We start from the raw sequence: 15,029 nt of genomic DNA, 5'->3' as shown, positions 1-15,029 counted from the left end.
TGGTATGAAGCGTCCATAGATATTATTATTATTATTAATTATAATCGTCTCCGAGTTAGTGATATATTATTATTTTACCTATCATATCGCACCCGGTTATGAATACAGACTTTTAAAACTGACTTTTATAATTTATTCAAAATCTGTCGAGCAACTTTAAAGATATAGGACGAGCACTAAACAGTGTAAGTAAAACGTCTTACTTAATATGTATATTAATGCATATTATATTGTATATTTTCATTAGCAAGAGGTAATCTTACCCGTTTGTATAAGTAGAATACTAATAGTTTTATCTATTGGTGCTAGGATTCGAACCTACAACCTTAAAGCTCAGAAGATCAATTTGAAATAGATAACATTATTCGGTACTAGTTATCCGCAATATAGGGTTTCAAATGTAAATAACAGAATATGAGATAATAATATTATGATGTATGAAAAAAGCTATGTCCACACTGTGCACTTTCATCTTCAATTTTCGTCATCAACTTTCATATTGGCGCATTCAATTATTGAATGCGTCAAGGAACGCAACGCCAATATTGTCATTTTTTAAGTTTTGAATAAGGTCAGGGGGCATGCGTCGCGGGCATGCCTCACGTTCGCTGTTGACTGTGCTATAACGCATGCCCTTGACGAACAGAAAAAGGCACAGTGTGGACAAAGCTATACAGTGACTTCCAAATGTCATTAGCATTATGGGTTACTTATATTTAACTATATTATATTTGGTTATACATAATATAATATGTACTTACTTGCTATTATTTCTATGAAAATCTGTACTTGATTTGCTTATTTTCCATATATTAAAGGAGCTCCGAACTTTGACACCGATCGGGACGAGGACAGACGGAAACAGCTGATACATAGCTCTTTAATGCGGATTGTGTGCTTGAATTTAATTTTGCACAATATATTCTGTAATTGTCGGAAGCATCTACTAAGTATTCATAATCTAAGTATAATTTAAAATAAAACAACAGAAATAGATACAATAATAACATCTTTATTATCCCCTATATCTAATTGATTTTCGTACAAATTATATTTCTATAAAGCTAGGGTGGGTACCACGGGGCGACAACGATTATAGACATTCAAATAAATTAAAACTAAAATATTTGTCATTCAGTCTTAAATGGCAACACTGAATAGGCCGGCTAGCAGTCTCCAATATATTCGTTATAATAGCAGCCCAGGATTTATAAATAGGCCCTATAAGCCGCGGCTTAGGGGCGGCAGATTTTGGCCTACAATCATAAAAAATATAAATCCGGCACTGTACAATAGTAGATAGAAAAAAAGCAATATTTTATTTACATTTTTCCAAGCATTTCAAAATGGTAACTCGAATTATGCAGAAGTTATGAATTCGAAACTAAAACCTAACGTATAATTTCAGAATAAATGGTCTCTTTTGAAGGTTTCTTTAAATGTACAGTCGAAATAAGAAAACCTGTCAAAATACCCTATGCCTCATTTTGCTTGTCCTTTTCTTAATCTACGTAAAATATATTCGATGATATTTTACTAATACATTGTCTGTATCAGAAAAATTGCATCAACACTTATAATATAAATAAATTATAATATAAAATAACAAATGCATGAAGATATGTGCAGATTATAAAGAATTCAGTCGAAAACTATAACTAGTGAGTATTGCGCAGTTCAGACGGAGCCGGGTGGAGTTGCATCTTCATTTTTTCGGTACCTGTAAATAAAGAAAAATAGGTTAATATTGCAATAAAAAACTTAATGAATTGGAACTTGAAACGTCCAACAGTAGGCAGATTGCACTGGGCAGAATAAGAGAACACACCAATTGTAGAGTCAAAAAAAAAGTGCTAAAATTTATTTCCGCATTTCAAGTCAGCAAAACATTCTATTTTCAATTTTTTTTTATAAAATAAAGCCATAATTATTGAAGTTTGTACATTGCCAGTTTTTTTTAACATCCGTCAGCAAATTATGTCCATAAAAATAATAAATAATGAGATGCATATGCGGCATATGCATGCAATTATCAAGTTATTATGCTATGAGCCCTTGTGTACTTTAAGGGCTGGTTTTACGAGCAATGATGTAAGATACCTTTATATCAGGTGATACCTTTGTGTCAGGTGGCTATTTTTTTTTGCTCCACATTATGGATAAGAATTTTATCGACAAGTGCATCGTACAATACTTAATATGAACTTTATTGTAGGTTTTATTAAATAGCTTTTAGAATTTTTAGTAAGTAGTTATTTTTGTTAGTAGCTAGGGAAGAGTTTGGGAATTTTTATAAGCCTCTCGAAATTAAAACTAATACATTTGGATACGTTCATGAAAAATTGCGCCATTTTCACAGTGCGTCAAGAAAGTCAGTTTTCTAAAAGTAATCGCGCATAAAAGGTATATTTTTTTCTGTGTATTTTCACAGAGAACACTTATTACATTTTAAATATTGTCACCTTGCACATTTTTATCTCGAATTATTAAAGTTCTCTTATTTTTTATTTCATTTAAAAAAAATCCGCCTGTCATGACTTTCTTGACAGACTATAGAATTCTTATTCACACGATTCTCAAAATAAAATTAAGTAAGTAACTATAATTTTTGAATTGAGAATAATTATTACGAACTCTCGAAATTCATTATTTAGGTTTGGATTATCATAATGTTTCTTTTATTTTTGCTAACAACACTGGCAGGTAGGTCCTTTGAAGATTTCCGTAAAAATAGCACAATAAAACCTTAAACTTTTTGCAAAACGCGTGTCTCGATTGCGCAATTTTAAAAGGTACCGACTGGCGCTTTTTTGAGCAAAATTATTGCAATTTTACAACACGAATTGTTCCGAACAATGCTAAAAAATTTGTAAAGACAACACAAAAACTCGCCAAAAGTTGAAAACAAAGCAAAATTTTTATCTCCATTGTCCCATTGCTAAAGATTTTTAGCTTAGGCCTTAGCCAATGGAGGTAAAAAATGGCTAATAAAGGTTAGGATATAGTTGCTGCAATTACCTAGTATCGCTAACCACTTGCCCTACTGTACACCGGTTTTCCACTAGACATCCTTGGCTGGAGCACCTGTCAATGCTCAATTAAACGCGACACATTGCCCTTAAATATTTAATAACCTATTGATAACGAAACGTCAACGTTGCCCGCCATCCAGCGATAGATGGCGCTAGTCAAATAAAGTTGTTTTTTTTTAATGTAGAGTTCCGGTGTAGAGTTTTTTTATTTTTTATTCTAATGTCCGCTTCTAAGTTATTATAATACATACGAGTCGATATTCGCATAGCATTCGGTGTTCTAATGGTATCTTAGAACGTCAACTAGAACACCCGACACCAGGGCAGCATGAGATCGAGAGGTTAAAGTTTTAGAAGTAAAATAAAAATTGAGCTTTGGCAGTCATGGGCTCATGGCCACATGTTTCCATGGTTTCGTTCGACATTATTTCTTTCGTAATACGATACCTACTCACTTTTTTATAATAATAATTACGTCCATGGCTGTCGACTTATATTTAAACAATTTCGGGTGAAATAAATTAATGTATCCTTTTGAGAATATAATTGATCAAAAAATTTCGAGCTCCAAAAAAGCCTCAAAACGTGTCAAAAGCACTTAAGAGTATCGGGCGTTATCGGATTAAATTAAAATGATCCTGATAATGAAGGATCAAGAAAAGAGAGACTCATCTTCAGTTATTACGAGCAACCGAGATACTAGGCTCGCAGACGCGGCGAGGAGGCTGCGTGACACGGCTCGTGTCCGCACAGCGCGTGTGTGCGTGCGGGCGCCAGTGTGCGTGAGCGCGTGTAGTCACAATCACAGCGAGACCACATTTTAACGCTTATCGCTTACCACATTTAGGTTTTTATTGTTGAAATCGTTTACTCCGATATTGCTTAATTAATGTACACCATATAAACATACGTAATTAAGGGGAGAAACATGTAAATCATTTATTAGTTTTGGGTGATTTTACTGCACGTAATTTAAGCGAGGAAGCGTGGAGCGGCGTTTTTTTCTAATTCGTAAGGTTGACGATCCCCGGTTCACACGGGCGTTGCTAAGAAGTGCCTATGCGGAAATGACTTCGCTATTAGCACACGGCTATGAGATACTACTTACATGTACTTACGCGTAGGTACGGGAAAAACATTTTCTCTACGAACACACGCGCGCAGAAAATGCGAATGGGCGCGCTCGCTTCGCTGTGTATGCCTATAGCGTCGTCTACACAAATTTTCCACATACGACTGTATGCGCGAAATGTTGGTGTGTTTACATTCGCAGCACTAGGAGCGCAGGGATTAGAGGTGGTGACTAGCGTAATATAGGTTAGTGCTACGTCAGCCAATTAACGTACGTCAAAAATTATGTAATTGTAGTCATGGAAAATCTGGATATTATCATGTTGCTACATCAGTATTGACTTTTGAGTTTAAATGAGCTACTAGGTACTAAAGTATTTGAAAAGTTTCGAGAAGTTTTTATACTGACTTGAATCTTAGGTCATTCCTAATGTTGGTCAACAACCGTGTCGTACCTATAGCTATTAGCTATACCCAAAAGTAAAGAAAACCAACATTCCTAAATTGTATAAATGACGATAGGAACCGGAAGTTATGAATGGCAAAATGTCTAAGTATTTAGAGTAGTTACCGAAAATTAAAAAAAAAGACTGCCAATATTAATTAGGAAGGCGGGAAAACATGGCGGCATACTCTGATTAGGTAGATGCAGGCGGGTGAGTGAACGCGGCTCATCATCTCCCGGTATTAGCTATGCATCGATGTCAATGACTTGATAGATGACGAATAAATACTTTAATAGAAAAACCCCCGCGTAAAAAATCGCCGTTGGTAATTTGGCTTTCGTCTTTAATTTTCGTGCACATTTAAAAGCGTCACATTGGTGATTGGGCAATTCGAAAATCGAACGTAAGTATAGTTTTTTTTAATTCAAATGTCGCCGGCGAGTGGCATAATTGAGGAATGCCATTGGCAAAAGATTAATCTTAGGGATTAGATTGACAACGATCAGCCTTGCCCTACCACGAAAACGTTTTGAAATGGAGATCAACATCCTGTAATGAATATTAAAGGTGTTGGGCATAAATTAATTGACAATGCGGATCTCCATCGGTCAGTGAAGGCATCAGCGGCAACTGAATGTATAATTACATTTGACACAGATTATCGTGCCCTTTCCACAGAGTCCGTGTCCGCGTCTCCGTTACGCGCCAATATTTTATGAAATATCTGTAGGTCACAAAATTCCGAATTTAAATGCGGTGCCTACTTTTTTAATTTAAACAATTTTAACCAGAGGATTTGCCAAGGTCAGAGTAAAATTAAGAATATCATATTAGGCTAAAATAATTTTAAGATCGCAAAGAACACATAACTAAAGAAAACGAAGCTAAGTAATAAATGAGAATGCAAAAAAAAAGATGCACAGAAAATAATAAAGATACTTGACACATATTTTGAAATAGGAAAATCCTCAGTAATTGAAATAAGCATTTAGATCAGGCAAAAGAGCATAAAGGCACGACTGCAATGTTGAAACCTTATGCAACAGCTTATGTAAGGTACTCAAGGTTCTTTAGTCTAGACGAGACTGCATCCAACATTTGACCTAGTATGTTCAAGGCGGCCTTTTGATAGACTAAAGAAATCCAGCACCTTTACTTAATTGCAATAAGGTAAACGACATTTTTTAATAACAGGAGTTTGTGAAACACTGTGGAATTTCGGCCGCATTCCACAAGTTTAAAAATATATAAAAGTATTGCCATATTCGAAAATTCCGTTTATTCCGCGTTCAATCCTTTTTTTAATAAAACCCCGTATTTGAGGGCATGGGGTTGAATATAGAGTCGACGATACCGAAAATTCTCGTAAATCAAAATACTCGTTTGTTTTCGATAATACCGAATAGTCATAGTCAAATATAATTTGAGTTCAAACTAATAAAAGAACCTGTTCCTTGGCTAAGGTTTGTTGACTCCTTAAAATATTTCCGTCGAAAGATTCTATCTCTAGATTCTCTAGACACATTTATTTTGGAAATATCGTGAAACTTTAATCCTTTTAATGCATTTATGTATTAATCTTTTTCATTATAATGTTTTTATTCATATCGTAATTGTTTTATAATTATATAATTTCATTTGAACATAATATTATAATGCTTAACCTACGCTGTGGCCTGCACAGATTAAGTATTATAATATTATATGTCCTGTTATTGGCAATTAAAAAAAATAAAAATAGAGTTCTATATTTACATTGTCAAGGTCTGAACTCGTGGTACCTAGTTTGTGTACGTTATGTATTTATGCGCGCAATTTGGCACCTTAGTAAATAATGATTTTATTCTCGCATAAATAATATGGCACCTGCTAGAAGGCACGAGTGCACTTAATTATTTAAAGATAAACCTTTAATTAGAGTCACCATCTGCCGACCTTGTATTGCACCTTTGTACAGAGACATGGTGTGTTTTGCATCGCAAAAAATGCACATTTTTAACTTTAATTCAATACTTTTTGCGTGCACGCTGAAAAATATAACCACTTTATTGTCATGAAATACTTTTTGTACTCTATTTTGCATACACCTTTTGACTCGTTTGAAAAATGACGTGAATTTTTATGTAACATTGTCGTAACTTTATTTGTCCAATGTTCGATGCATTTTCTAGAGTCTAGTAAACACATAAACACTTCGTATTTCAACTCTAGAAAATTCTCTTGGTTACTTTAGTGCTTAAACCAAAATGTGCTTGGATGCAATTCATTTACAATTTATTTACTACACTGACTATAATGCATTTCATTTTCTACTTACTTTCATCATTGTTAGATTAATAATAACATGAAAAATGAAGTAATCATTGAAAAATCTCTATCATTATCATTAACAAAATAACCAAAGATCCAAAGAGAATATAATCACTACGTTCGCGTTTTACAAATATCTTTATCCTTCTGACCAACTTTACCAACAATAATAAGTATGTTTAATCTCGAATTCACCTACATTGACAAGTTTTTTTTTATTACTTACATGTCGTAAGTGGAAGGGTTTTGCCAGCTCACCGATGTCCAAGAACTGCATTACGAATCCGTCTTTCGAGGTCGTTCAGCATTCACTCTTTACAAGCAATAGGTTTTGAGTTGGGTAAGAATCATTGGGTTTTTTCAAACGGCCGTAGATCGTACATTGACGACATAACGATGCAAAATGCTTCGTCGCCTAATTGCTATCTCAATGACAAATTCTATAAGCTTTTTTTTTAAATATTTTTAGATAGTTAAGAAGATTATTATAAATCGTATAATTTTTGTGTAACAAAAATAAGCGATAATACTTCAGGGTGTGTACGTGTTCCTTATAGAGAGTTCACTGTGAATGTAGCAGCGCTGAAAGATGATTTTTTTTTCCACTTTTGTTTGGGCATGGGCCCAAGCGTCACGAGTTTCCCCATACAAAAGTGCAAAAAAAATATTGGTATTTCAGCGCTGCTACTTAATACCCTAAAGTATTATCACTTATTTTTGTTACACGCTGTATATTAACATCTGAACTGATTTAAGTGAATTTGGTTTCCGCAACAAGATCGTAAGATAGCCTTTATTCCGAAAAATGTACGGTTGCCGCGCCATGTACATACGACTGTGTGGGAAGTTGCGACCAACATTTTGTGTTAGGTATTTCAAGTGCAACGACACATTACTTGGATCAGATTGACGTGATATACGTGTTATTCTTTTATCATTATTATGACATGATGTACAAAGTGCATAGTTAGTAGTTCTTATGTACTATCAGAGAAGTTGATTCCTAGGCAGATGGGGGAACTACGTAGTTTGGTCGCGTTACGTCAAACCCAGCCGACAGATCACACACTAACATAGAATTGGCATGATCCGACCAAAATATGATGTTTGTCTGTCAATTGCCTAGGAATCAATTTCCTTGATGGTATATTATTAATGATGAATGATGATGACGAAAATGATTTTGAAATGATAACGTTTCAGTTAATTAAATATTTGAATTTAAATCTCAGTTACACGTTAATCTAGATTAAAGTAAACGTCGTTAATGTAAAGTTTATCAGCACAATTAAGGTGCATTAAGTTAGATCACATCGCGTCTTGTCCATATCGAGCCGCCGAAAAAGCTGATGTGTGTTTAAATGTACAAACAAAGGAAGGCAAGTACATGTGGAGAATTATAAGCAAAAAAGCAGACTAGGAAGGTAGTGACCTACGATGACGCAATCCCAAAAACGGGCCAAGAGATGGAACCAGGTTCAAGGTAGGTCAAAACGAAATTTGCTCGTAACAATCACAGTACCCCATCTGAAGAATCTAAGTTTGTGTTTTATTAATGTTGATATAGATTTATTTGTGCAATTAAAAAAGTGTGGGTGGTGTTTTGCTGAAAAACAGGAAGTTGAAATTTTTCAGTCATGTTTATTATAATATTGTTTTTAAGCTATTGGATAGCTTTTATTGCGGCCGTTGGACGCGGCGATCGAATCAAAAAATTCCGTAACGAAAATAAACCTAACACCCCCCACCCCGACCGGCACAGCGGTGCGGCATTGAAAACCGTGCATCGCGTCGTTTCAGTTCGGCAGACTTCTGCACGGCGTTTGTGTGCGTACTACTAGACGTAGGTGAAAAGAAAATACTGCATAAATAAAATAATAAAATAATTACGATTTGCATAAATAAGTAACCGCGGCATTCCCCGATTGCCACAGGCCTTTTTAGGAGCAAAGAACTTTGTATCCAGCTCCCAAAAAAAAAAAATAAAGTCATATTATTCCTTCCTTAGCCTCAAGAACAATGTAAAAACATTACACCGAGTTATCGGTTACGTAAATTCCTAATCTATTCCGTGTTTGAACGCATTCTGCTTGCGTGGAACGCGGTTTTGCAATTGTTGATGCAATTATATGGCAACATTTTTAAACGTTCGAAGTTTGAATGCGTAAAATTGTTGGTGTTTTTAGGCAATTTTTTAATTAATGAGACTTGATACAATAAAATAAGCTGAAGTCTCTAAAAGTTAAAGTTAGATAAATAAATAAACTGATTTTAATCTATGATGTCACGTGTTACATTGTCAAGGGCTTACCGCACCAGCTCATTTTTTTATTTTTTTATTAATACATAAATTGTAAAATTAATTAATAATTGATAATAATTATTGCTTGTTACTCAAATAAACTTTAATAATCGTTATCGTTAATAAATTATTGTTGTTTAACCTTTTATAGCCGATTCCATATCATTCGGCGGCCAAAATTTTAAATGTCCCCGAAGAACGTGGTTCGTTCGCGTCTATTTTGAACCGCGGCCGGGCGCCGCCGTGGGGTTGTTGAACTGAAATATTTCGGCAAACACGAGCGCATTACGCCTCACCTTAATCTTTCCGTCGTAATTTGTTTACCTCGACCTCCTCGCCTACTACATTTAAATAAAAAAAAGAAACGTCAAACGCGATTTCGAGAAAAGCACTTTCAAAACACAGATCGTGTGTCGACTGCCGATATTAATTGGTGGCGAATTGATAACATTCATAACACAAATGAGCGCAGTCTAGTGTTTTTGCGAAACTGGACTCGACACGCGGAGATATCCCCCCTGTGTGTGTGCTCCCCTCTGCGTGTGTGTGCGCGCGTTTGTGTGTGTACGTGGAAGCGCGCGATGAAATAAAATATGTCCGGTCAACGAACTCGCGGTCGGTGCCATAAAAATTGCGATACCGGCCAAAATTCGGCCAGAAAAATAAACGAAGTGATCTTATTAGATACAGAGCTTCTGGAGAAAAATCATGCAATCAAAAATCTTACAAACTAAACACCGATGAAAACGTAACACGCTACTGGAATAAACATCGTTTCGACTAGTTTTAAATAAATTACTTATTTATCTATTCTTCATACGTCACTTATCGACGGGTTATGCGAAATCAACATGTCATTTGAATTTCAAAAGACACGAAAAGCAGGAAACTTCAGTTACTTTTTTTTAAAGAGGACGAAAAGAAATAGGTCTTTGCAAAAAGTATACTCACATAAAAAAAGTCGATGTTCGAAATTCGAAGTTGCGTTCCCGGCATCGCACGCGGCGCGCAAATCAGCTGTTTTTCATGTGACCTTGCGGGCACGTCCATTACTATTTACAGTCGCGCGGCTCCGGCCTCCGAGTTCCTTCTTTTCCTGCAGGACGACGTCTCCTCCGGACGGCTACCAGTCCTGATCCTGCGTCTGCCACAGCACATCTCGAAGTCAGTATATCTCCGTGGGATCGAGGCCGAACATCGTGCGTAAGGACGAATCTAGTATTGTCCAGTCGGGTCGAGGGTGGCCTCCATTTTAGTAAAGTCCAGTAGGGTCTAGGGTGACAATATCCATTATATAAACACACACAGTACACGGGCGGTCGCGACAGCGGCGGTCCGGGCTATGCGCGGGTCGCCGCGACGCGGGCCGCTTATATTATAACATGGCCGCCGCACGACATCTAGCGCCGAGCGGAGGGAAACGCAGAAAAGTGTTTTCCGACCTGAAACACTTCCTAATACCTTTTATAGGATGCATGTTTGTGTGCGTTGGGTTACAGAACCGCGTAAATATTGAATGTAAGAATGATTGCAATACGAGTATTTGACGTACAAAAAGTAGAGACATTTATTATAACTTTTCTTGAATTGAACAAAATTATTTGAGTCGTCTATTCTTATACAATAGATGTGTATATACTATATTCACGTTTATACTGGCAAACCAATTTTTGTCAAAATAAGTAAGTATGTATATAATTAATGATTTTAGTCCGGAAAAGAACATAATATCCATTTAGAATTGGGAAAATACATTTTTTGCGTAACAAAAGAATTTTGCAGTAATAATATTCACTTTTCATGCACTTTTTCCACTTTTATTAATAACAACTATGTTTTACACGACCGGTTTCGATAAAATCATCATCAGGTGTAGTGCAGGTAATTTTTTTTTTAAAAAGAATTTTGGTTCAGAAAAGTCAAAAGGTCTAGTAATAAGATATCTTTTTCTCTTGATCACTAAAATCTATATCTTTGCAATATTTAAACTTTGCAACTTTGTCGATCATTGTAGTCTTTCATCTGATATCCAGATCAGTAAACTAGTCTAAATAACACCTGCTTTTTAAACACATCGATTGTTTAAGGTCTATTTAAAATTATAATAACCCTACACATTTTTTTATCATAATTATAGTAATTATAGTATAAATTATGTAATATTATACTGGGCTATTTGCATATGCATGACATGTTAAACATAATATTGATCGAGGAAAATTTTATGTAGAGTCCCTGTTCTGCTTAGTTATTTTGATAAAAAAATATTATTTAGCCTTTGGATTTTCACTTTTTCTTGATGGAAGCATATCTTTTTTTTTAGTTTCTTGGTTATGGCAAAGCTTAAAAGGACGATGATTTTGGAGGTGTATAGTGGGAACCACATAATTATTTTGCCACGTTCCCACTTCCCACTGTACACTTCCAAAATCATCGTTCATTTTCTTTTAGGCTTTGCTGTAACCGAGAAGCTATTTTGATGTATGTTCAGTCTTATTCTTACTAATCTAACGATAACACACGCGCACATGAAAAACTTTACCCTCCTTCTCGCACAGTCGGGTAAATACATTCAATGTTTACATGGTTTATTTACTTATATACATGAATACATTTCACGGGTGTATACTGTGTTAGTAGAGCACAAGATCGGTTGTGCTCTATGTGATATGTAGATGCATCCGTGCTAGTGGCCCGTACGCTAATGGGTAATTTGCTTATTTATTACTTACAACAGTAAACCGTTTTGCTAGTGATGCTTAACTATGAGCAAGTGCAAGTTGGACGCACGAAAGGTTCCGTATCAATATTACTGTCATGAAAAAAAAGGACAAAAATTTAGTTGCATTACCCTTATGGCCGGTTTACACGTATTAAGTAGATAAGACGTGGGAGAGCCATGCTTCGGCACGAATGGGCCGGCTCGACCGGAGAAATACCACGTTCTCACTGAAAACAGGCGTGAAACAGCGCTAGCGCTGTATTTCGCCGAGTGAGTGAGTTTACCGGAGGCCCAATCCCCTACCCTATTCCCTTCCCTACCCTCCCCTATTCCCTTCCCTTCCCATCCCTATCCTCCTCTATTACCCTATTCCCTCTTAAAAGGCCGGCAACGCACCTGCAGCTCTTCTGATGCTGCGAGTGTCCATGGGCAACGGAAGTTGCTTTTCAACAGGTGACCCGTTTGCTCGTTTGCCTCCTTATTTCATAAAAAAAAAGTGGTAACTAAATTCTAATTGTCATCTAGTTTAGTGCTTACAAAATTTTAACATGCTACTAAATTTTGTGTATACATGCAATTAACTACTTAAAATTATGTTAAAATTTAGTTAACTATTTATCAACTTAATACGCGTGAACCAGCCATAAAATTCAAATTATTCTTTAAAGTTTGAATTTTTTTCAACTATGTAGATATTGCGGTTTTTACCCTTTAGGTACGGAATTCTGAAAAGACTTAGCTTAGACACCTTTAGAAACTTGTTCGAATGATAGAATTACTGAATATAAATAATACGTAAATAAAAAAAGTTTTGAGTCCAAAAAAGTACTTTATAAAATATATGACGTGTAAAAGACTTAAGCGCGCGGTTTTTGTAACTATGTGTGTATTTTTTCTAATATTTCTGTAATTAATTTGTATTTGAGGGTTATTATTGTAAGGCTTAATTCATGACAAGGTGAATGTAATCTAGGCGATCGTGTTTTTTTCTAAGTTCTAGAAGTCAAAAATTTGTGGTTTACGAAGGGTTTACTAGAGATGAAGCTAGCTTAATTATTTTTATCTTGTCTAAAAGACTAATTCTTATTAAATTCATTCATGGAAACACTTGTACTTTTTATCGAAATACCTGTGGGATATGTGCGCGGTTGCCAAAGGAAGATCTTCCGACCGAGCGAGGTGTTATGCCCGGTCAGGCCGAAGCCCACGTGATACATCTCAGCTGTCGTATATATACCGACGCGCTCAGAAAACTTCGATAGCGCGATGTAGGAATGTTAGGCGAATTGTGGGTACCGCCACATACCGATAAAATACATATTTTCAGGAGCGTGATTACTGATTTAAAATTGAATTACTTACTCTTTTTACTACAAGACAATAAAGAACATTTTACATTTTTAAAACACTTCCAGTGTTTCAAATAAAGTTATTTTTATCGCCAGCTTTTTAAAGCTACAGCGCCATGTAGTAGGTATTTTCTTTATTTTACATTCACAAAATCGTGCAGTGCAATCGACGTGTGAATGGTATACATTTTCTTCTTTTACAGGTATCTTTATATGCTTAATTACAAACTTCTATTCCTAATTCACGTAGCATAAATCCCATGTTTCTCGGTAGCTTTTCACTGCGCTCTGTAGTCTGCGCACGCGCGCCGTACGCGGACGCATTGCGCAATCGAACGCAATGACGTTTTATTTTGGTTGTTTACTTGTTAAAGGTATTTTCTACCAAAGTGTATAACTAGCTAAAAGCCGAGCTTTGTGAGTACTCGCGTCGTCACACCTTGACTGGCTGATGATAACACATCTACATATAAATAAAAATTACTATGTTAAGAGGATACACCAGGGGCTAGAGAAATGAAAAAAAGTACGTGTAATATCTATAGCTGTCTCCCTTACCTCAAGCCTATACCGCAGAATGCGATAAAGACAACTGCAGAAAATCAACGATTCGTTGTCCCCTGATTCCTTCTCCAAAACTTAACCGATTTAAGTACTTTTTTCATTAAAGATTAAAGAAAGGCTTGAGCTGTGTTCCTATGTTTTTTTTTTATTTTATAATCTAGCCAAATCTGTTTTCTGGATGTTTGAACACAGCGGAAAATCTGGCCAATTTTTTGGGTTTTTGAACGTTCATATCTTATTTAATAATTAAATTATGAAAAAAAAAAGGAAACATAGGGACATTGTATTAGTGGCCGTAGATATTCAGGAAAAAAATTATAACTCCACTAGCACTATCCAGGGAGGAAACAGGGGACAACGTTTGTATGGAAAAAAGGGCGGTGTGGACATCTTAAAGCACAAATCAATAGGCGTGATAGTTTTTCCGTAGTCCACAAAATGTAAAGGTTATGGGATATACTAGGGCTCGCTTCGCTCGCTCTGATAATAAAGTTTTAGTGTAAATGAATAAGGGTATAATATATGTATTATTAATTTGTGCAAAGAAGTAAATATTATTATAATTTGCATGTATCGTAGAGGCTAAGCATCTGAATTTGATTGATGAAATGGATCGTTACATCCTTATCCCTTATATTGTTACTAGATACACGTAGGAGAGCCATGCTTCGGCACGAATGGGCCGGCTCGACCGGAGAAATACCACGTTCTCACAGAAAACCGGCGTGAAACAGCGCTTGCGCTGTGTTTCGCCGAGTGAGTGAGTTTACCGGAGGCCCAATCCCCTACCCTATTCCCTTCCCTACCCTCCCCTATTCCCTTCCCTACCCTCCCCTATTCCCTTCCCTTTCCTACCCTCCCCTACTACACTATTCCCTCTTAAAAGGCCGGCAACTCACCTGCAGCTCTTCTGATGCTGTGAGCGTCCATGGGCGACGGAAGTTGCTTTCCATCAGGTGACCCGTTTGCTCGTTTGCAGGGGGCAAATATTTCATTAAAAAAAAACTTTATGTTGCAGGCAGACACACTTTTTGATCGACTTCCAAGAAGGAGGAGGTAATACGTTCGGTTGTATTTTTTTATGCATAAATATTATTAGTAATGGAAATCATTATTAATAATTAAGTATATAAAATAGTTAAGTGGTGGGCATTCGGCGGGTTTTCGCTCGCGTGAGTGAAAGGAACCACCACCAGTTTCCGGGTGAAAACTCGCTGCACTGGAACCTTCGCC

General features: G+C 36.1%; 1 long non-coding RNA gene across 1 annotated transcript; it reads right to left on the bottom strand.

Moving 5' to 3' along the window:
• Positions 1 to 992: 992 nt before the first annotated feature.
• Positions 993 to 10,493, bottom strand: LOC121737625. Its single transcript, XR_006037165.1, has 2 exons — positions 10,113 to 10,493; positions 993 to 1,720 (listed from the first exon to the last, which is right to left on the bottom strand). It is a non-coding gene; the product is annotated as an uncharacterized LOC121737625 (long non-coding RNA).
• Between the last annotated feature and the right edge of the window lie 4,536 nt (positions 10,494 to 15,029).

Source organism: Aricia agestis, chromosome 21 (genome assembly GCF_905147365.1).
Source record: "Aricia agestis chromosome 21, ilAriAges1.1, whole genome shotgun sequence".
Lineage (NCBI taxonomy): Eukaryota > Metazoa > Arthropoda > Insecta > Lepidoptera > Lycaenidae > Aricia > Aricia agestis.
The sequence above is the reverse complement of the archived record's forward strand: the minus strand, read 5'-3'. Positions and strand labels throughout refer to the sequence as shown.